General features: G+C 46.4%; 1 pseudogene; it reads left to right on the top strand.

Annotated features, from left to right (window-relative positions):
• Window positions 1–21,989: 21,989 nt before the first annotated feature.
• On the top strand, window positions 21,990–22,921 carry LOC140897244 (olfactory receptor 11A1-like; annotated as a pseudogene).
• Window positions 22,922–23,466: the final 545 nt, after the last annotated feature.

Below are 23,466 nucleotides of genomic sequence, written 5' to 3'. Positions count from 1 at the left end.
TTCGGGGGCCAGGGGGTCTCGGAGCTCTGGCCATAGGCAGAAGGGGCAGAGCCAGGGGCTAGCCTCCCCAAAGGGGGGCTCCACCCATCACCCATGTTGTCAGCACTTTGGGGCATGACTGTCCTTTTGTTCTGCCTTTTGCAGCGCCCTAGTCCATGACAGGGCCTCTGTGCACTATGGCAACAATAATACTCTTGCCTCTTTCCGACCCAAGCAGCTAGTCATAGTTCGTGACCCTGGGGGAGTTCCCTGCTGGAAGCAGAAGCCAGTGGAGGATAGTGTTGGCTCAGATGCAGTCTTGTTTATTTACAAGGGATGTACCAAGTCCTGCTTCTCCAAACACAGGAGGAGCTAGGAACAAAAGGAGCAGTTCCTCAGCCTCTCTCTCATAGAATCATAGAATATCAGGGTTGAAAGGTGTTAAGGTTCCTTCCCCACTCTGAACTCTAGGGTACAGATGTGGGGACCTGCATGAAAAACCCCCTAAGCTTATTTTTACCGCTTAGGTTAAAACTTCCCCAAGGTACAAACTATTTTTCCTTTTCTCCCTGGACTTTATTGCTGCCACAACCAAGTGTCTAACAAATATAACAGGGAAAGAGCCCACTTGGAAATGTCCCCCCCAGAAAATATCCCCCCAAGCACTACACCCTCTTTCCTGGGGAAGGCTTAATAAAAATCCTCACCAATTTGCGTAGGTGAACACAGACCCAAACCCTTGGAACTTAAGAACAATGAAAAAGCAATCAGGGTTTTAAAAGAAGAATTTTAATTGAAGAAAAAGTAAAAGAATCACATCTGTAAAATCAGGATGGTAAATACTTTATAGGGTAATCAGATTCAAAACAGAGAGTCCCTCTAGGCAAAATCTTAAGTTACAAAAAGACACAAAAACAGGAATATACATTCCATTCAGCACAACTTATTTTATGAGCCATTTAAACAAAACAGAATCTAACGCATATCTAACTAGATTGCTTACTAACTCTTTACAGGAGATCTGACCTGCATTCCTGCTCTGGTCCCGGCAAAAACCAACACACAGACAGAGAGAACCCTTTGTTTTCGGCCCCCCTCCAGCTTTGAAAGTGTCTTGTCTCCTTATTGGTCATTTTGGTCAGCTGCCAGTGAGGTTATCTTTAGCTTCTTAACCCTTTACAGGTGAAAGGGTTTCTCCTCTGGCCAGGAGGGATTTAAAGGTGGTTAGCCTTCCCTTTATATTTATGACATGCCCCCCAAATCACAGATAGGGTGAAACGCTGGCGATGATTTCTTCCTGGAGCTCGAGGAAAAAACAGAGTTAATAAGACACATGCACCTCTAAATATACTACCAAGTATATAAAGACTAACAATATTTTCCACATCTCAAGGATGCTTTTAACCAGTTGATTCTGGGAAACTTTCGTGGGACAGTGCATCAGCCACTTTATTAGAAGCTCCTGAGGTGTGTTGTATGTTGAAATCAAAATCTTGGAGAGCTAAACTCCACCAAATAAGTTTTTTGTTATTTCTCACGGTGGTATGAAGCCACTGTAGTGCAGCATGGTTGGTTTGCAGGTGGAAACGCCGTCCCCAAACGTATGGGCGTAGCTTTTCCAGAGCGTAGATAATGGCATAACATTCTTTTTCACTGACTGACCAGTAGTTTTCCCTCTCAGACAGCTTCTTGCTGAGAAACACTACAGAGTAGAATTCTTGGTCGTTCCTGCAATTGGTGGTCCTTCCTGCATTAAAACTGCTCCCACACCACGCTCGGACACATCTGTAGTTACTAGGAATGGTTTGTCAAAGTCTGGGGTCCTTAGTACAGGGTCAAACATGGGTGTCGCTTTAAGATGGTTAAAGGCCTTCTGACACTCTTCGGTCCACTGAACGGCATTTGGCTGTTTCTTTTTGGTTAGGTCTGTCAGTGGGGTGTCGATTTGGCTGTATTGCGGTAAAAATCACCTGTAATATCCGGCGAAGCCTAAGAAGGATTGGACCTGTTTCTTTGACTTTGGGACAGGCCACTTTTGGATAGCATCCACTTTGGCCTGTAGGGGGTTGATAGTTCCTTGACCCACCTGGTGTCCAAGGTAAGTCACTCTGTTGAGGCCTATTTGACACTTCTTAGCCTTAACAGTTAGTCCTGCCTCCCTTATGCGCTCAAGGACTTTTTGTAGATGTTCCAGGTGTTCTGCCCAGGAATCCGAAAATATGGCCACATCTTCAAGGTAAGCGACTGCATATTCTCCTAATCCTGCTAGGAGACCATCTACAAGTCTTTGGAAGGTTGTGGGTGCATTCCGCAGACTGAAAGGGAGTAGATTAAATTCATACAGCCCGACATGGGTGGTGAAGGCTGACCTTTCCTTGGCGGATTCATCTAGCGGTACCTGCCAGTACCCCTTGGTTAAGTCCAAGGTAGAGATGAACTGGGCCCGTCCCAGTTTCTCTAATAGTTCATTTGTGCATGGCATTGGATAGTTGTCTGGGCAAATTACAGCATTTAGCTTACGGTAGTCCATGCAAAAAAAAATCTCCCCATCTGGTTTGGGAACTAGAACCACTGGAGATGCCCATGCACTGTGAGAGGGAAGGATTACACCCATCTGTAGCATATCCTGGATCTCCTGTTCTATAGCACTTTTAGCTTGAGGAGACACCCGGTAAGGTTGGGTGAGCATTACCTGTGTCAATGGAGTGGTATGTCCATTCAGTCAGTCCAGGGGTGGCTGAGAATGTTGGCGCGTAGCTAGTGCACAGCTCCTTGATCTGCTGTCGCTGCATACGCCCAAGGGTCATGGAGAGGTTCACCTTTTCCATGCCACCAGCACTTTTCCCTTCATAGTAGACACTTTCAGGCCACTCAGCATCAACTCCTCCCTGGGCTATAAACTGACAAACCTTTAATTCTCTGGAATAAAAGAGCTTTAGAGAATTAATATGGTACACCTTAGGCTTTCGGTTGGAGGTGGAAAATGCTATGAGAAAATTAACACCTCTCAGGCGCTCCTGGACCATGAATGGCCATTCCCACGACGCTTCTATTTTATGGGTCTGGAGCGCCTTTAAGACCATGACCTGGTCCCCTACTTTGAAGGAACGCTCTCTGGCACATTTATCATACCAGGTTTTTTGCTCTTTTTGAGCATCCTGTAGGTTTTCTTTAGCAAGGGCTGAAGACATTCGGAGGGTGTTTTGTAGATTGGTTACAAAGTCCAGAATGCTAGTTCCTGGGGAAGGTGTAAACCCCTCCCATTGCTGCTTCACCAACTGTAATGGCCCCTTAACATTGCGGCCATATACAAGTTCAAATGGTGAAAACCCTAAACTGGGATGTGGTACAGCTCTGTAGGCAAAGAGCAACTGCTGCAACACTAGGTACCAATCATTGGAGTGCTCATTTATGAATTTATGTATCATGGCCCCAAAAGTTCCATTAAACTTCTCCACCAGGCCATTTGTTTGATGATGGTAAGGGGTGGCAACCAAGTGATTTACCCCATGAGCTTCCCAGAGGCTTTCCATAGTTCCTACAAGGAAATTAGTTCCTGCATCTGTGAGGATGTCAGAGGGCCAACCTACCCTGGCAAAAATGTCTGCTAGTGCCTGGCACACACTTTTAGCCCTGGTGTTGCTTAGAGCTACTGCTTCTGGCCATTGGGTGGCAAAATCCATTAAAGTCAGGATGTACTGCTTTCCTCTGGGTGGAAATGATAGGGAGTGGCTGGAGAGGGGCTTTGACCTGGTCTTGGGGTTTTCCCACTCTTTGGCATACCTCACAAGACCGGACATAGGTAGAAATATCCTTGCCCATTCCCTCCCAGTGGAAGACCTCCCCAAACGGTCTTTGGTCCTGTTCACCCCAGCATGGCCACTAGGATGATCGTGGGCTAAGCTCAAGAGCTTGACCCGGTATTTAGTTGGAACTACCAACTGTCTCTGAGGATGCCAGTCTGCCTGGTGTGCACCAGAAAGAGTTTTCTTGTATAAAAGTCTTCTTTCTACAACAAACCTGGGTTGATTAGAAGAGCTGAGAGGTGGTGGGTTACTCCGTGCCGCCATCCAAGCTCTCTGGAGGCTTTCATCTGCTTCTGGAACTGTTCCCTTGATGCCAGAGACATCAGTTCCTCCTAGGATTGTGGACCTTGGCTTGGTCCCTCTGGAAGCAATGTAGGGGATGGGGCTGTTTCTGTTGACTGTGAACTGCTCTCCGCTGGTGCACTATGTTGGGTTTCAGGCTCCAGCTGAGCCTCTGGTGTAGGGTTATCGGCTGCTGCCAGTTCAGGTTCGGTGGGGCCCTCTGGTGTTGGGGTTGCAAGTACTGGATTCAGGGCTGGCAATGGGTCTGGTGCTGGTTGTTCCACCAGTTCCGGTTCTGGGTCTGGCTCTGTCTGGGTCTCTGGGACTGGATCCAGTACTGCTGTTGAAGACATTGGCCTGGGGTCCGGGTCCAACACCTCTGACCGGATCCTGATAGAAGTTTCCTGGAAGAGAGCTAGGTGTACCACCCTCTTCACATGATTGGCCAAGTCTTCCCCCAACAGCATGGGGATGGGATAATCATCATAGACTGCAAAAGTCCACATTCCTGACCAGCCCTTGTACTGGACAGGCAACTTGGCTGTAGGAAAATTGAAAGAGTTGGACTTGAAGGTTTGAATTGTCACTTGGATCTCTGGGTCGATTAAATTGGGGTCCACTAAGGAAGAATGGATAGCTGACACTTGTGCTCTGGTGTCCCTCCACGTGGTGACCTTCTTCCTGCCCACACTCACAGTTTCCCTCCGCTCCGAGGGTATCTGGGAGGTATCTGGGCCTGAGGACCTCTGGTGTGATTCCGGTGCAATGAACTGTAATCTGCTGGGGTTCTTGGGGCAGTTGGCCTTTACATGCCCCGGCTCGTTACATTTAAAACATTGTCCAGCTGACAGGTCCCTGGGGTGAGATGTGTTGCAGGAGAACAGTGTGGCAGGATGATAAGGTGTCTGGAGTATTCCTTGGTGTGTAGTTGGGGTCTTGGGCTGCCCCCGGTAGTAGAGTGTGGTCTGAGGGTGTCCCTTCTGGTCTCTGCTCCAACTGTGACCAGGGTTTTTCCTCTCTCCTTCCTCCACCTGTTTTGTTCCAGCTTTCCCCGCCTGTCTGGTGGTCTGGAACTGCTCATATTGATCAGAATAAGAAGCAAGACTTTCTGCTGAGTCAATTTCCTTGTCCCATATTTTTATTTCCTCCTGGGACATATTCAGGAATTGCTCCTGAGCTATCAAATCACACATTCCGTCAAAGCTAGTGACACCCCTTCCTTGGACCCATTTAGCTAACAGATCCTTCATCTGGTTTAGATAAGCCACATTACTTAGTCCAGTTCTTCACTTAAGGGTTCGAAATTTTACTTTGTACGTTTCAGATGTTATTTGAAATTGCTTTAAAACCAAATCCTTGAACTTATTATAGTCAGAAGCCTCATGAATAGGCATCTTACTGAATATGTCCAGAGCTCTTCCAGTTAATTTTGCGACCAATGTGGTCATCTTGTGAGCTTCAGGAATTTTATGGAGAGTGCGCAGTTTCTCAAAGGTGAGAAAATATTCAGCAGTATCACTGGATTCATCATACTGTGGACACAGTCACTCCCATTTGTGGATTGTTGGGGAAGGATTGTTAGGGTTATCCAGTAGATTCCGCTCAGCCCTTACCTTCTCCAATTCCAGTTCATGCTTCCTCTCTTTTTCCCTCTCCTCCATTTCTTTTTCCCTTGCCTGCATAGCTGTCCTGTGAACAGCCTCTTGGTGTTTTTTTGACTCGGTAGCTCTCCTGTGGGCAGCCTCTTGGTTTTTTTCTATCTCTCTCACTGCCTCGAGTTCTCTCCTGTGGGCAGCCTCTTTGGCTGTTTCTGCCTTGGGCTCTGTCATGTTTCCCTCTCTGTTTTTAACTAACTTTACACCTGAGAGTTAGAAATAAAACAACAAAACAAACAAAGAAACAAAAAACTTGGCTTGTCAAAAAAATATATAGGTTGTGCTGTAACCGGATACCTGTGTTCTCTGATAGTGATTGTCAGCCTACAGAAAAATTCTTAAAAAAACCCCTAACACCTTTGTCTCCAGGCAAATAGACAGAAAACCCCTCTAGTTGCTCTTAGGTAAAAAAAAACAAAAAACAAACAAAAAAAACCCACCTCTTCAGGTCTGTGAAGACTTGTGAATTTCCCTGCAGGAGGTTAACTACCCTGCCTTTAGGTAGAGAAAACTCCAGCTCACAAAAGACAAGTCCCTTTTGTCTCTGCTCTGGCCCCCAAGCAGAGACAAAAAAACTCTAACTGCTTTCAGACCTGAAGTTGTTTTTTTTTGTTTTTGGTTTTTTTACAGATGTGGGGACCTGCATGAAAAAACCCCTAAGCTCATTTTTACCAGCTTAGGTTAAAACTTCCCCAAGGTATAAACTATTTTACCTTTTCTCCCTGGACCTTATTGCTGCCACCACCAAGCATCTTACAAATATAACCAGGAAAGAGCCCACTTGGAAATGTCTTTCCCCCCTAAAATCCCCCCAAGCCCTACACCCCCTTTCCTGGGGAAGGCTTGATAAAAAGCCTCACCAATTTGCATAGGTGAACACAGACCCAAACCCTTGGACCTTAAGAACAAGGAAAAAGCAATCAGGGTCTTAAAAGAGAATTTTAAATGAAGAAAAAGTAAAAGAATCACCTCTGTAAAATCAGGATGGTAAATTCCTTACAGGGTAATCAGATTCAAAACATAGAGAATCCCTCTAGGCAAAACCTTAAGTTACAAAAAGACACAAAAACAGGAAAATACATTCCACTCAGCACAACTTATTTTATCAGCCATTTAAACAAAACAGAATCTAACGCATATCTAATTAGATTGCTTACTGATGTTTTATAGGAGTTCTGACCTGCATTCCTGCTCTGGTCCTGGCAAAACCAACACACAGACAGAGAGACCCTTTTGTCCCCCCCCCCAGCTTTGAAAGTATCTTGTCTCCTCATTGGTCATTTTGGTCAGGTGCCAGCGAGGCTATCTTTAGCTTCTTAACCCTTTTCAGGTGAAAGTGTTTTTCCTCTGGGCAGGAGGGATTTAAAGGTGGTTAGCCCTCCCTTTATATTTATGACAGAAGGGACCTCAGGAGGTCATCTAGTCCAACCCCCTGCACAAAATAGGACCAATCCCCAATTAAATCATCCCAGCCAGGGCTTTGTCAAGCCTGACCTTTAAAACCTCTAAGGATGGGTAACCCATGGGTACCTCCCTAGGTAACCCACTCCAGTGCTTCACCACCCTCCTAGTGAAAAAGTTTTTCCTAATATCCAACCTAAACCTCCCCCACTGCAACTTGAGACCATTACTCCTTGTTCTGTCACCTGGCACCACTGAGAACAGCCTAGATCCATCCTCTTTGGAACCCCCTTTGAGTTCATTGAAAGCAGCTATCAAATCCCCCCTCATTCTTCTCTATCCAACAGATCCACAAGCTTTCTTCAGATTTTGCCAAGGTTTCACTGTGCTCACAGGCCACTGCTTGGCTTTGTTGCCTCTGCCTCTCTCTCTGTTCTTGTCTGGTCTCATTTTCTGTGTGTTCTCTCACAGGCCAGGTCACAATACCCAGTACAATCCTGAATGCCCACATGGTGCTACTTTCTGGGCAGAGCTTGTTGGCCTCTTGTCTCTTACAACTATCTTAAATGAAGGGCCAATTGACACATCAGTTTGAATGTTTCACTCAACCTGTAACAAGTTTTCACCCAGTTCATAGCAATATAGTAGGAGTAACCATAGTTAGCAGGAATCATAGAATCATAGAATATCAGAGTTGGAAGGGACCTCTGGAGGTCATCTAATCCAACCCCCTGCCCAGAGCAGGACCAATCCCCAACTAAATCATCCCAGCCAGGGCTTTGTCAAGCCTGACCTTAAAAACTTCTAAGGAAGGGGATTCCACCACCTCCCTAGGTAACGCATTCCAGTGTTTCACCACCCTCCTAGTGAAAAAGTTTTTCCTAATATCCAACCTAAACCTCCCCCACTGCAACTTGAGACCATTACTCCTCGTTCTGCCATCCGCTACGACTGAGAACAGTCTAGATCCATCCTCTTTGGAACCCCCTTTCAGGGAGTTGAAAGCAGCTATCAAATCCCCCCTCATTCTTCTCTTCTGCAGACTAAACAATCCCAGTTCCCTCAGCCTCTCCTCATAAGTCATGTGTTCCAGTTCCCTAATCATTTTTGTTGCCCTCCGCTGGACGTTTTCCAATTTTTTCACATCCTTCTTGTAGTATGGGGCCCAAAACTGGATACAGTACTCCAGATGAGGCCTCACCAATGTCGAATAGAGGGGAATGATCACGTCCCTCGATCTGCTGGCAATGCCCCTACTTATACATCCCAAAATGCCACTGGGATAACATAAGTTACTGGGATCAGTACAGGGGTAACCAGCTGAAATTATCTGTCCTTTGCTATTCAGGAGGTCAGGCTAGCTGATCTAATGGGTTTTTCTGGCCATCAAATCTATTAATCTATGAAAAAAGCAGGAACAACTAAAATCTTAGGCGATTATTTCCAAAAGTGGTTTCTGGTTTTGGGCCTAAATTCCAGTGTTGCTGACCACCCCCAGATCATACTAAAGCCAACGGGAGCTGAAGCTTCTCAGAAGTTCCAAAAATAATTCTAACCTGATGGCCAAACTTGTGCAGCCTGTCCACTAATTTGGGGTTCCTTCATTTTTGGGTGCCTGGTTTGTGAGAACGGAGGCCTGGGTTTTCCGATGTGCTGAGCACTCTGAGGTTGCATGGATTTCTGTTGGGGTTGTGGGTGCGCAGCAATTTTGGGGAGAAAGCCCAGATTGGTTGACGTTAAATTGAGACACCCAAAGTTAGTGGCTATTTTGCAAAATTTGGCTTGCAAAGACCCATCTCCTGCAGGGTCCAACTTTTGGTAGAATCAGACCTTTAGCACAATGTCCTTGTGTTGTTACTTAGGACCCTAGTACTTTCTTCATCCTTACCTTTATCTTGTGATTTGTACCATTGGAGCCAATCTTGGAACCATAGGGTTAGAAGGGACCACAACCCCCTTCCAAGATGCAGGATTTGTTGTGTCTAAACCATCCAAGACAGATGGCTATCCAGAGTCCTTTTGAAAACCTCCAGTGAAGAAGCTTCCACAACTTCCCGAGGGGATCTGTTTTATTGTCCTATGAACAGTGATCTGCAAAATCATAGATTAATAGATTTTAAAGGCAGGAGGGACCATTGTGATCATCTGGTCTGAACTCCCACATAACACACGGCAGCGAATCAACCCAGTGTATCCTGCATCTAGCCCAGCAAATTATGGTTGAATTTGAATGCGTCGTTTAGAAAGTCACCTGTTCTTTGGATAACCTGGGATTTTCAAAAGATCCTGAGGGATTGGGTTGTCTAACTAATTTAGATTCCAAGACTCCAAGATATGAAGAATGCAGCACTTGTCTTGTTGAGTTCTTGCTCAGGAAAAGGTACCACAATAGTTCTATCGTATATGGTTCTGCAACTAGGACTGAATTAAGGCAGGAGCCAGGGTGCAGCCCTTGGTCTGGAAGGTTGCTCCTGGGCCCACAGAGCTATGGAGGTTGCCTACTACCAGAGAGTATTGGAATCTGCTGTGAGGACAACGTTAGCAGACCATTGAGCTAGTGGTATCATAAGCATTTTGCTGAGTTAGTGGCCCTATGGCTGGATTTAATCCAGGCCTTACTCCACGTCACATCATCAGTGAATTTGCTTTCTGTGGCCTGTTCTTTACAGCCCCACTTCAGCAAGATATCCAAACACGTGCCTAGTTTTTAAGGATGTTTGTTGTCCCATGGAACTTTGGGAATTCTCTTGTGCTTAAAGTTAAGCATGTCCTCAAGTACTTTGTGGAATTGGGGTATAAACTGCTCAGACGCCGAGGGAACTTTTACCCTGAACACTTAGGTGCCTACAGGGTGAGGCTGCAGCCAAGCAGGGGTTTTGTGGATCACGGTGGAGCTTAAAACTGGGCCTTAAGTGCTGAAAGCTGGGGTTTAGGTGCCTAAATACCTTGTGGCTCTGTGCCTCAAGCCTCATTTACTACTGCGTCATCACTGAGTGAGCACCGTAGTGGGTTGCTTAGATTGTCAGCCATGGCCGGCGGGTATAATAGGCCAGGGAAGGCTCTGCCACCTCTGGCGCTGCTGCAGCCATGCCCACCGGACCCCAGTTCCTGGGTTTGGTGGCAAAGTTTTTGTTTTATTATGCCCCATGCAGGTTCCGGGGCGGCTGAGGAGGCACATACCACCTCTTCAGCCACACCGGAACCAGCATGGGGCATATCAAAAGCATCTTCTAACAGATGCTTTGGCTTTTCCCCTGGGAGGGTTGGGTCCCTGGAGAGGAGGCACTGCTTGGCTTCTGCCAGCCCAGGGCTCCTGGTGGGAGGGGGGTACTCAGAGCTTCGGCCAGCCTGGATAGGGGAGGGGAGGAGCTTCTGGCTCCGGCCTTCGGGGGCCAGGGGGTCTCGGAGCTCTGGCCATAGGCAGAAGGGGCAGAGCCAGGGGCTAGCCTCCCCAAAGGGGGGCTCCACCCATCACCCATGTTGTCAGCACTTTGGGGCATGACTGTCCTTTTGTTCTGCCTTTTGCAGCGCCCTAGTCCATGACAGGGCCTCTGTGCACTATGGCAACAATAATACTCTTGCCTCTTTCCGACCCAAGCAGCTAGTCATAGTTCGTGACCCTGGGGGAGTTCCCTGCTGGAAGCAGAAGCCAGTGGAGGATAGTGTTGGCTCAGATGCAGTCTTGTTTATTTACAAGGGATGTACCAAGTCCTGCTTCTCCAAACACAGGAGGAGCTAGGAACAAAAGGAGCAGTTCCTCAGCCTCTCTCTCATAGAATCATAGAATATCAGGGTTGAAAGGTGTTAAGGTTCCTTCCCCACTCTGAACTCTAGGGTACAGATGTGGGGACCTGCATGAAAAACCCCCTAAGCTTATTTTTACCGCTTAGGTTAAAACTTCCCCAAGGTACAAACTATTTTTCCTTTTCTCCCTGGACTTTATTGCTGCCACAACCAAGTGTCTAACAAATATAACAGGGAAAGAGCCCACTTGGAAATGTCCCCCCCAGAAAATATCCCCCCAAGCACTACACCCTCTTTCCTGGGGAAGGCTTAATAAAAATCCTCACCAATTTGCGTAGGTGAACACAGACCCAAACCCTTGGAACTTAAGAACAATGAAAAAGCAATCAGGGTTTTAAAAGAAGAATTTTAATTGAAGAAAAAGTAAAAGAATCACATCTGTAAAATCAGGATGGTAAATACTTTATAGGGTAATCAGATTCAAAACAGAGAGTCCCTCTAGGCAAAATCTTAAGTTACAAAAAGACACAAAAACAGGAATATACATTCCATTCAGCACAACTTATTTTATGAGCCATTTAAACAAAACAGAATCTAACGCATATCTAACTAGATTGCTTACTAACTCTTTACAGGAGATCTGACCTGCATTCCTGCTCTGGTCCCGGCAAAAACCAACACACAGACAGAGAGAACCCTTTGTTTTCGGCCCCCCTCCAGCTTTGAAAGTGTCTTGTCTCCTTATTGGTCATTTTGGTCAGCTGCCAGTGAGGTTATCTTTAGCTTCTTAACCCTTTACAGGTGAAAGGGTTTCTCCTCTGGCCAGGAGGGATTTAAAGGTGGTTAGCCTTCCCTTTATATTTATGACATGCCCCCCAAATCACAGATAGGGTGAAACGCTGGCGATGATTTCTTCCTGGAGCTCGAGGAAAAAACAGAGTTAATAAGACACATGCACCTCTAAATATACTACCAAGTATATAAAGACTAACAATATTTTCCACATCTCAAGGATGCTTTTAACCAGTTGATTCTGGGAAACTTTCGTGGGACAGTGCATCAGCCACTTTATTAGAAGCTCCTGAGGTGTGTTGTATGTTGAAATCAAAATCTTGGAGAGCTAAACTCCACCAAATAAGTTTTTTGTTATTTCTCACGGTGGTATGAAGCCACTGTAGTGCAGCATGGTTGGTTTGCAGGTGGAAACGCCGTCCCCAAACGTATGGGCGTAGCTTTTCCAGAGCGTAGATAATGGCATAACATTCTTTTTCACTGACTGACCAGTAGTTTTCCCTCTCAGACAGCTTCTTGCTGAGAAACACTACAGGGTAGAATTCTTGGTCGTTCCTGCAATTGGTGGTCCTTCCTGCATTAAAACTGCTCCCACACCACGCTCGGACACATCTGTAGTTACTAGGAATGGTTTGTCAAAGTCTGGGGTCCTTAGTACAGGGTCAAACATGGGTGTCGCTTTAAGATGGTTAAAGGCCTTCTGACACTCTTCGGTCCACTGAACGGCATTTGGCTGTTTCTTTTTGGTTAGGTCTGTCAGTGGGGTGTCGATTTGGCTGTATTGCGGTAAAAATCACCTGTAATATCCGGCGAAGCCTAAGAAGGATTGGACCTGTTTCTTTGACTTTGGGACAGGCCACTTTTGGATAGCATCCACTTTGGCCTGTAGGGGGTTGATAGTTCCTTGACCCACCTGGTGTCCAAGGTAAGTCACTCTGTTGAGGCCTATTTGACACTTCTTAGCCTTAACAGTTAGTCCTGCCTCCCTTATGCGCTCAAGGACTTTTTGTAGATGTTCCAGGTGTTCTGCCCAGGAATCCGAAAATATGGCCACATCTTCAAGGTAAGCGACTGCATATTCTCCTAATCCTGCTAGGAGACCATCTACAAGTCTTTGGAAGGTTGTGGGTGCATTCCGCAGACTGAAAGGGAGTAGATTAAATTCATACAGCCCGACATGGGTGGTGAAGGCTGACCTTTCCTTGGCGGATTCATCTAGCGGTACCTGCCAGTACCCCTTGGTTAAGTCCAAGGTAGAGATGAACTGGGCCCGTCCCAGTTTCTCTAATAGTTCATTTGTGCATGGCATTGGATAGTTGTCTGGGCAAATTACAGCATTTAGCTTACGGTAGTCCATGCAAAAAAAAATCTCCCCATCTGGTTTGGGAACTAGAACCACTGGAGATGCCCATGCACTGTGAGAGGGAAGGATTACACCCATCTGTAGCATATCCTGGATCTCCTGTTCTATAGCACTTTTAGCTTGAGGAGACACCCGGTAAGGTTGGGTGAGCATTACCTGTGTCAATGGAGTGGTATGTCCATTCAGTCAGTCCAGGGGTGGCTGAGAATGTTGGCGCGTAGCTAGTGCACAGCTCCTTGATCTGCTGTCGCTGCATACGCCCAAGGGTCATGGAGAGGTTCACCTTTTCCATGCCACCAGCACTTTTCCCTTCATAGTAGACACTTTCAGGCCACTCAGCATCAACTCCTCCCTGGGCTATAAACTGACAAACCTTTAATTCTCTGGAATAAAAGAGCTTTAGAGAATTAATATGGTACACCTTAGGCTTTCGGTTGGAGGTGGAAAATGCTATGAGAAAATTAACACCTCTCAGGCGCTCCTGGACCATGAATGGCCATTCCCACGACGCTTCTATTTTATGGGTCTGGAGCGCCTTTAAGACCATGACCTGGTCCCCTACTTTGAAGGAACGCTCTCTGGCACATTTATCATACCAGGTTTTTTGCTCTTTTTGAGCATCCTGTAGGTTTTCTTTAGCAAGGGCTGAAGACATTCGGAGGGTGTTTTGTAGATTGGTTACAAAGTCCAGAATGCTAGTTCCTGGGGAAGGTGTAAACCCCTCCCATTGCTGCTTCACCAACTGTAATGGCCCCTTAACATTGCGGCCATATACAAGTTCAAATGGTGAAAACCCTAAACTGGGATGTGGTACAGCTCTGTAGGCAAAGAGCAACTGCTGCAACACTAGGTACCAATCATTGGAGTGCTCATTTATGAATTTATGTATCATGGCCCCAAAAGTTCCATTAAACTTCTCCACCAGGCCATTTGTTTGATGATGGTAAGGGGTGGCAACCAAGTGATTTACCCCATGAGCTTCCCAGAGGCTTTCCATAGTTCCTACAAGGAAATTAGTTCCTGCATCTGTGAGGATGTCAGAGGGCCAACCTACCCTGGCAAAAATGTCTGCTAGTGCCTGGCACACACTTTTAGCCCTGGTGTTGCTTAGAGCTACTGCTTCTGGCCATTGGGTGGCAAAATCCATTAAAGTCAGGATGTACTGCTTTCCTCTGGGTGGAAATGATAGGGAGTGGCTGGAGAGGGGCTTTGACCTGGTCTTGGGGTTTTCCCACTCTTTGGCATACCTCACAAGACCGGACATAGGTAGAAATATCCTTGCCCATTCCCTCCCAGTGGAAGACCTCCCCAAACGGTCTTTGGTCCTGTTCACCCCAGCATGGCCACTAGGATGATCGTGGGCTAAGCTCAAGAGCTTGACCCGGTATTTAGTTGGAACTACCAACTGTCTCTGAGGATGCCAGTCTGCCTGGTGTGCACCAGAAAGAGTTTTCTTGTATAAAAGTCTTCTTTCTACAACAAACCTGGGTTGATTAGAAGAGCTGAGAGGTGGTGGGTTACTCCGTGCCGCCATCCAAGCTCTCTGGAGGCTTTCATCTGCTTCTGGAACTGTTCCCTTGATGCCAGAGACATCAGTTCCTCCTAGGATTGTGGACCTTGGCTTGGTCCCTCTGGAAGCAATGTAGGGGATGGGGCTGTTTCTGTTGACTGTGAACTGCTCTCCGCTGGTGCACTATGTTGGGTTTCAGGCTCCAGCTGAGCCTCTGGTGTAGGGTTATCGGCTGCTGCCAGTTCAGGTTCGGTGGGGCCCTCTGGTGTTGGGGTTGCAAGTACTGGATTCAGGGCTGGCAATGGGTCTGGTGCTGGTTGTTCCACCAGTTCCGGTTCTGGGTCTGGCTCTGTCTGGGTCTCTGGGACTGGATCCAGTACTGCTGTTGAAGACATTGGCCTGGGGTCCGGGTCCAACACCTCTGACCGGATCCTGATAGAAGTTTCCTGGAAGAGAGCTAGGTGTACCACCCTCTTCACATGATTGGCCAAGTCTTCCCCCAACAGCATGGGGATGGGATAATCATCATAGACTGCAAAAGTCCACATTCCTGACCAGCCCTTGTACTGGACAGGCAACTTGGCTGTAGGAAAATTGAAAGAGTTGGACTTGAAGGTTTGAATTGTCACTTGGATCTCTGGGTCGATTAAATTGGGGTCCACTAAGGAAGAATGGATAGCTGACACTTGTGCTCTGGTGTTCCTCCACGTGGTGACCTTCTTCCTGCCCACACTCACAGTTTCCCTCCGCTCCGAGGGTATCTGGGAGGTATCTGGGCCTGAGGACCTCTGGTGTGATTCCGGTGCAATGAACTGTAATCTGCTGGGGTTCTTGGGGCAGTTGGCCTTTACATGCCCCGGCTCGTTACATTTAAAACATTGTCCAGCTGACAGGTCCCTGGGGTGAGATGTGTTGCAGGAGAACAGTGTGGCAGGATGATAAGGTGTCTGGAGTATTCCTTGGTGTGTAGTTGGGGTCTTGGGCTGCCCCCGGTAGTAGAGTGTGGTCTGAGGGTGTCCCTTCTGGTCTCTGCTCCAACTGTGACCAGGGTTTTTCCTCTCTCCTTCCTCCACCTGTTTTGTTCCAGCTTTCCCCGCCTGTCTGGTGGTCTGGAACTGCTCATATTGATCAGAATAAGAAGCAAGACTTTCTGCTGAGTCAATTTCCTTGTCCCATATTTTTATTTCCTCCTGGGACATATTCAGGAATTGCTCCTGAGCTATCAAATCACACATTCCGTCAAAGCTAGTGACACCCCTTCCTTGGACCCATTTAGCTAACAGATCCTTCATCTGGTTTAGATAAGCCACATTACTTAGTCCAGTTCTTCACTTAAGGGTTCGAAATTTTACTTTGTACGTTTCAGATGTTATTTGAAATTGCTTTAAAACCAAATCCTTGAACTTATTATAGTCAGAAGCCTCATGAATAGGCATCTTACTGAATATGTCCAGAGCTCTTCCAGTTAATTTTGCGACCAATGTGGTCATCTTGTGAGCTTCAGGAATTTTATGGAGAGTGCGCAGTTTCTCAAAGGTGAGAAAATATTCAGCAGTATCACTGGATTCATCATACTGTGGACACAGTCACTCCCATTTGTGGATTGTTGGGGAAGGATTGTTAGGGTTATCCAGTAGATTCCGCTCAGCCCTTACCTTCTCCAACTCCAGTTCATGCTTCCTCTCTTTTTCCCTCTCCTCCATTTCTTTTTCCCTTGCCTGCATAGCTGTCCTGTGAACAGCCTCTTGGTGTTTTTTTGACTCGGTAGCTCTCCTGTGGGCAGCCTCTTGGTTTTTTTCTATCTCTCTCACTGCCTCGAGTTCTCTCCTGTGGGCAGCCTCTTTGGCTGTTTCTGCCTTGGGCTCTGTCATGTTTCCCTCTCTGTTTTTAACTAACTTTACACCTGAGAGTTAGAAATAAAACAACAAAACAAACAAAGAAACAAAAAACTTGGCTTGTCAAAAAAATATATAGGTTGTGCTGTAACCGGATACCTGTGTTCTCTGATAGTGATTGTCAGCCTACAGAAAAATTCTTAAAAAAACCCCTAACACCTTTGTCTCCAGGCAAATAGACAGAAAACCCCTCTAGTTGCTCTTAGGTAAAAAAAAACAAAAAACAAACAAAAAAAACCCACCTCTTCAGGTCTGTGAAGACTTGTGAATTTCCCTGCAGGAGGTTAACTACCCTGCCTTTAGGTAGAGAAAACTCCAGCTCACAAAAGACAAGTCCCTTTTGTCTCTGCTCTGGCCCCCAAGCAGAGACAAAAAAACTCTAACTGCTTTCAGACCTGAAGTTGTTTTTTTTTGGTTTTGGTTTTTTTACAGATGTGGGGACCTGCATGAAAAAACCCCTAAGCTCATTTTTACCAGCTTAGGTTAAAACTTCCCCAAGGTATAAACTATTTTACCTTTTCTCCCTGGACCTTATTGCTGCCACCACCAAGCATCTTACAAATATAACCAGGAAAGAGCCCACTTGGAAATGTCTTTCCCCCCTAAAATCCCCCCAAGCCCTACACCCCCTTTCCTGGGGAAGGCTTGATAAAAAGCCTCACCAATTTGCATAGGTGAACACAGACCCAAACCCTTGGACCTTAAGAACAAGGAAAAAGCAATCAGGGTCTTAAAAGAGAATTTTAAATGAAGAAAAAGTAAAAGAATCACCTCTGTAAAATCAGGATGGTAAATTCCTTACAGGGTAATCAGATTCAAAACATAGAGAATCCCTCTAGGCAAAACCTTAAGTTACAAAAAGACACAAAAACAGGAAAATACATTCCACTCAGCACAACTTATTTTATCAGCCATTTAAACAAAACAGAATCTAACGCATATCTAATTAGATTGCTTACTGACGTTTTATAGGAGTTCTGACCTGCATTCCTGCTCTGGTCCTGGCAAAACCAACACACAGACAGAGAGACCCTTTTGTCCCCCCCCCCCCAGCTTTGAAAGTATCTTGTCTCCTCATTGGTCATTTTGGTCAGGTGCCAGCGAGGCTATCTTTAGCTTCTTAACCCTTTTCAGGTGAAAGTGTTTTTCCTCTGGGCAGGAGGGATTTAAAGGTGGTTAGCCCTCCCTTTATATTTATGACAGAAGGGACCTCAGGAGGTCATCTAGTCCAACCCCCTGCACAAAATAGGACCAATCCCCAATTAAATCATCCCAGCCAGGGCTTTGTCAAGCCTGACCTTTAAAACCTCTAAGGATGGGTAACCCATGGGTACCTCCCTAGGTAACCCACTCCAGTGCTTCACCACCCTCCTAGTGAAAAAGTTTTTCCTAATATCCAACCTAAACCTCCCCCACTGCAACTTGAGACCATTACTCCTTGTTCTGTCACCTGGCACCACTGAGAACAGCCTAGATCCATCCTCTTTGGAACCCCCTTTGAGTTCATTGAAAGCAGCTATCAAATCCCCCCTCATTCTTCTCTATCCAACAGATCCACAAGCTTTCTTCAGATTTTGCCAAGGTTTCACTGTGCTCACAGGCCACTGCTTGGCTTTGTTGCCTCTGCCTCTCTCTCTGTTCTTGTCTGGTCTCATTTTCTGTGTGTTCTCTCACAGGCCAGGTCACAATACCCAGTACAATCCTGAATGCCCACATGGTGCTACTTTCTGGGCAGAGCTTGTTGGCCTCTTGTCTCTTACAACTATCTTAAATGAAGGGCCAATTGACACATCAGTTTGAATGTTTCACTCAACCTGTAACAAGTTTTCACCCAGTTCATAGCAATATAGTAGGAGTAACCATAGTTAGCAGGAATCATAGAATCATAGAATATCAGAGTTGGAAGGGACCTCTGGAGGTCATCTAATCCAACCCCCTGCCCAGAGCAGGACCAATCCCCAACTAAATCATCCCAGCCAGGGCTTTGTCAAGCCTGACCTTAAAAACTTCTAAGGAAGGGGATTCCACCACCTCCCTAGGTAACGCATTCCAGTGTTTCACCACCCTCCTAGTGAAAAAGTTTTTCCTAATATCCAACCTAAATCTTCCCCACTGCAGCTTGAGACCATTACTCCTTGTCCCGTCATCTGCTATCACTGAAAATAGTCTAGATCCATCCTCCTTGGATCCACCTTTCAGGTAGCTGAAAGCAGCTATCAAATCCCCCCTCATTCTTCTCTTCTGTAGACTAAACAATCCCAGGTCCCTCAGCCTCTCCTCATAAGTCATGTGTTCCAGACCCCTAATAATTTTTGTTGCCCTTCGCTGGACTCTCTCCAATTTTACCACAGGAGTGCTGTACTGCTGGATGTATCTTTCTGATGGATGTAAAATGAAGTCCTGGCCACTTGCTCTCATTAATAAGCTCAGTAATGGACAAAATACAAACATATAAAGGATTCTTTTTTAATGCTGGTCCCCCAAGGCATGTACTTAAGTTCAAAAAAATGCTAAAAATGCACAATATTTTAATGATTCCCTTTGGAAGAGATTTTCACAAGATCACTCAGGGGAGGTTTGTGCCTCCTATAAAGAGAATAGGGAAAGGGTAACATCATTTCTAGTGCTGTTTTTCCAGAATGACACAGGTTCTGGCCAGTGGCTGGTCTCCTTCCAACCAAACTCTCGACCACTTGAAAAAAGACTTGATGAACTGAAGACAGAGATGAATTGACACGATCCCATCAGCTGCTATCTGCATCATGACGATCCTACATTCCTGGTGAAGGAAAAAGGTAACATTTATGGTATATTAAACTACAATCATTTCCTTCGCCCTTCAGGCTTCCACGGTGCACTGAAAATGCATTGTGAGACAGAGGGTAAAATGTTCAAAAGTGCCTAAGTCCCTTCATCGGGGGTTCCTAAGTGAATAAGGTGCTTTTGAAAATGGGACTTAGGAGCTTTAAAACATTTTAACCAGAACCCCTTACTACTCTATAGGTGACGGAATGGATCACTTGATGATTGCCTTTCTGTTCATTACCTCTGAAGCACCTGGCATTGGCCACCATCAGAAGACAGGATACTAGGCTAGATGGACCTTTGGTCTGACCCAGTATGGCCTTATGTTCTTATCTGTATATGCAAAAAATATCAGTTGGATAGGGCCAAGATTTTCAGACTTAACTCGTGATTTTGTAAGCCTCCTTTTTTCAGTGCCCAACAGGAGACATTTTACAAGGGCTTGATTTTCAGAAAGTGCTGAGTACCTACCCTCTGAAAATCACTAGTCATTTGCTACTTGGCATAAATTATTCAGTGAAGAACAGCAACATTTGCTGAAGAATTTTTGTGATCAAAGAGCATCCAACCAACTCCGTTTCTAACTGTGGTTGCTGCATTTGCTGTACATTGATGAGAGGTTTTTTCCCAATTTTCTGCTCTGTGTGGCTCTTTCAGGGAGCAGTATGGCTGGGGATTGTCGTGTGGCCATGTGGATAGTCTTTAAAGAAGAATGGATGCCAGTGATAGGAAAAAACCTACTGGACTATTATTTGTCAAAAAAATATTTGCCAGGATTTTAGGGAGCCCAATTGGAGACACTTTAAAAGGGTCTAATTTCCAGAAAGAGCGTGAGAGGCAGAAAGAAGCAGAAAGCAAGAGAGGCAGGGTGTCAAGGTTCCTTCCCCACTCTGAAATCTAGGGTACAGATGTGGGGACCTGCATGAAAGACCCCCTAAGCTTATTCTTACCAGCTTAGGTTAAACACTGCCACCACCAAAGTGTCTAACAATGATAACAGGGGAAGTGCCCACTTGGAAACATCTCCCCCCAAAAATATCCCTCTAGGCAAAACCTTAAGTTACAAAAAGACACAAAAACAGGAAAATACATTCCATTCAGCACAACTTATTTTATCAGCTATTTATACAAAACAGAATCTAACGCACATCTAACTAGATTGCTTACTAACTCTTTACAGGAGTTCTGACCTGCATTCCTGCTCTGGTGCCGGCAAAAGCATCACACAGACAGAGAGAACCCTTTGTTCCCCGCCCCCCTTCAGCTTTGAAAGTATCTTGTCTCCGCATTGGTCATTTTGGTCAGCTGCCAGCGAGGTTATCTTTAGCTTCTTAACCCTTTACAGGTGAAAGGGTTTTTCCTCTGGCCAGGAGGGATTTAAAGGTGTTTACCCTTCCCTTTATATTTATGACACTGGGGTTAGCATAGCCTTGGGATAAAACCAAGAGACAGAGCTACTTTTGGACACAGGACTCAATGGGAAGGCAGACTTGGATTGCTGAATGAGGAAAGTGCCCTCTGCACATTCTTTGTAAATAAACAGGATTCCCTACAAACATCTCTGACTTTTATCATTGATCTCTGCTACCTGTGCAGGCCAAGGGACAATAGTGTTTACATTTATTTCCCCATGTTAACTGCTGAAGCCTCCCTGCCCCACTTGTGATAAAGATTTCCCCCTGTTGGGGTGTGACCCTATGCCCAGTGAAGACCCTTCACATTTTAAACTGTCCAGGGAAAGGACTTAGTTCATCACTGTGTCTTGTACTTAATAAATAACAAAAGTGAGGCACAGAGAGGTTAAGGGACATACTCAAGGTCACCAGCAAGTCAGAGGCAAAGGCCAAAATTGAGCCTTTTGATACGAGAGGCCTATCCTGGCACACAGTCCCATGCTTTTACCTTGACATAGTGCTACCTATCATCAGTTATTATCTACGGTGTCCCGAATCCTCAGGGTTCACAGCAAAGGTTGGGCCTGGAGTTGTTCCACAATTTGCTGAATGACCAGTTTTCCTCTCAGTTTGCTGATTCAACAAAATGTAAATGTTTCATGGGAACATACCGATTTTGGCACATTTTTTATGACAAATAAGTGCTGTATTTTATTTCTGTAACTTCAAAGCATGGAGATTCGACTATCATCTCAAGTTTAATAGACTAGATAGAACCGAGTAGAAATGATAAAGTAAACAGGAAGTGCTCCCAACAAAGCACGTCAACATTTTGATAAGGTTCTTTAACTGTCTCTGAAATGAAATTTGTCAGAATTTTGTTGGAAATGTTGCTGTTTCATTATGATCTGGGATGAAAGGCAATTTCAGAATGTCAGGATTGCCCATGGAATGGAAATTCTGAGTTTTGACCAGGTCACATTGTTGAAAGAAGAGAAATAAATGAAGCAAGCTTCAAGATACTTCCTCTTATTCACAATAGGGGTGGAGGGCCAGTACTTTCCCTCTACCTTGCTAAACCCCATTGCCCTTCCAGACATAGGATAGAACCCAGGAGTCCTGATGCTAAGACCCCCTTCTCTAACCCACTAGATCTCAGGCCTTTCTCAGAGTTAAGATATAATCCAGGAGTCCTGACTCCTGGCCTCCATTGCTCTAACCACTAGACTGCACTCCTCTCCTTCACAGCTATAATCACTAGACAGCACTACTTCCCGCAAAGACACATAGCTGCAGGTTTTATGGATAGTTTTCTCATTGTCTTATAATTATCTGCTGACTCTCTTTCCCCCAGACCCTCCCTATGCAGGAGACAGGCAGTGGAAACCTCACCACCATCTCCCACATCCTACTCCTGGGATTTGGGGATCTCAAGGAACTGTGGATCCTGCTCTTTACTGGCTTCCTAGCTGTCTATATCATATCCATGGCTGCCAACCTCCTCCTGATGGTGCTGGTGCTACTGGACCCCCATCTCCAGACCCCTGTGTATTTCTTCCTCTCCAGCCTCTCCTGCCTGGAGATGGTCTCCACCTCCAACATCTCCCCTGTGGTGCTCGCTGGTCTCCAGACAGGCAATGTGATGATATATCTGGGTGGTTGCCTTGCGCAGCTCTATCTCTTCGGCGCCCTGGCCACCGTGGAGTGCTTCCTGCTGGAAGCCATGTCTTATGACTGGTATTTGGCTGTGTGCTGCCTGCTCCACTACCCTTCCCTCATGGACGGCAGGGTCTGCGGGCAGCTGATGGTTGGGTCCTGGGTGGGCAGGTTCCTGTTTATGGGGATTGTGTAGCTGTTGCATATAGCCTTGAGCTTCTGCGGGCCCTGCGAGATAGACCACTACTTCTGTGATTTCCAGCCCCTCCTAGAGCTCTCCTGCACCGACACCTCCGTGGTCCAGATGATCACGTTCTTCCTGTCCTTCATCCCAGCCTCCCCATTCCTCCTGACAGTCGCTTCTTACGTTTGCATCAGCTGGGCTGTGCTGAGGGTCCCCTCCGCCTCGGGGAGGCGCAAAGCCTTCTCCACCTGCTCCTCCCACCTCACCGTGGTGACGCTGTTCTATGGAATGCTGGTGGCTGTGTACATGTCCCCAGGGACGGCACGGGGCTGAACTCCAGCAAGGCGCTCTCCCTGCTCTACACAGTGCTCACCCCACTCCTCAATCCCCTCATCTACAGCCTAAGGAACCAGGAGGTGAGCAAGGCCTGTGGGAGAGTTGCCAGGATAATCTAATCGGGGGGATTATGCCACTGGCCAGTCTCCAGCTTTGGCCCACTCAATAGCTGCTACTGCATGAGGGAGGCTTGGGGACACCACTACTGGGAATTCTAACAGGCTGCATTATCCTTATTCCACTGCTCCCTGATCATCATCCTCTGGGCTCTTCTCACCCTCTAGGACTGTAATAGTCTCTGATGGTCTCTACTGCTCTGTGTTGGAGTCTTTTGGTCTTCTGGTCTCCCTCCACCCCTGCTGCTCTCTTTTGGCTGCAGTGGGGTTCTACCAGCCCCTGCCGGTCCTACTGCCCAGCACTGGGTTCTACTAGCCTTTGCTGATCTGGGCTCGCCCCTGCTTCTCTCCATTGTCCACTGCTGGGATCTTCTGGCCTCTGTTGGGCTCTGATTGCTTCTACCTGCCTATGTTTGTAGCACTGGAGCCACTAAGTTCACTAGATCCATTGCTCCCTTCCAAAATCTGGCTGCCAGCTGGAAGCAGTTGAATTTCTTCCACTCGGATGGGGAGAGGGTGAACAGAGTGCATTCCCATTCATAGTGCAT

This window comes from Lepidochelys kempii, chromosome 13, assembly GCF_965140265.1.
Source record: "Lepidochelys kempii isolate rLepKem1 chromosome 13, rLepKem1.hap2, whole genome shotgun sequence".
Taxonomy (NCBI): Eukaryota; Metazoa; Chordata; order Testudines; family Cheloniidae; genus Lepidochelys; species Lepidochelys kempii.
The sequence above is the reverse complement of the archived record's forward strand: the minus strand, read 5'-3'. Positions and strand labels throughout refer to the sequence as shown.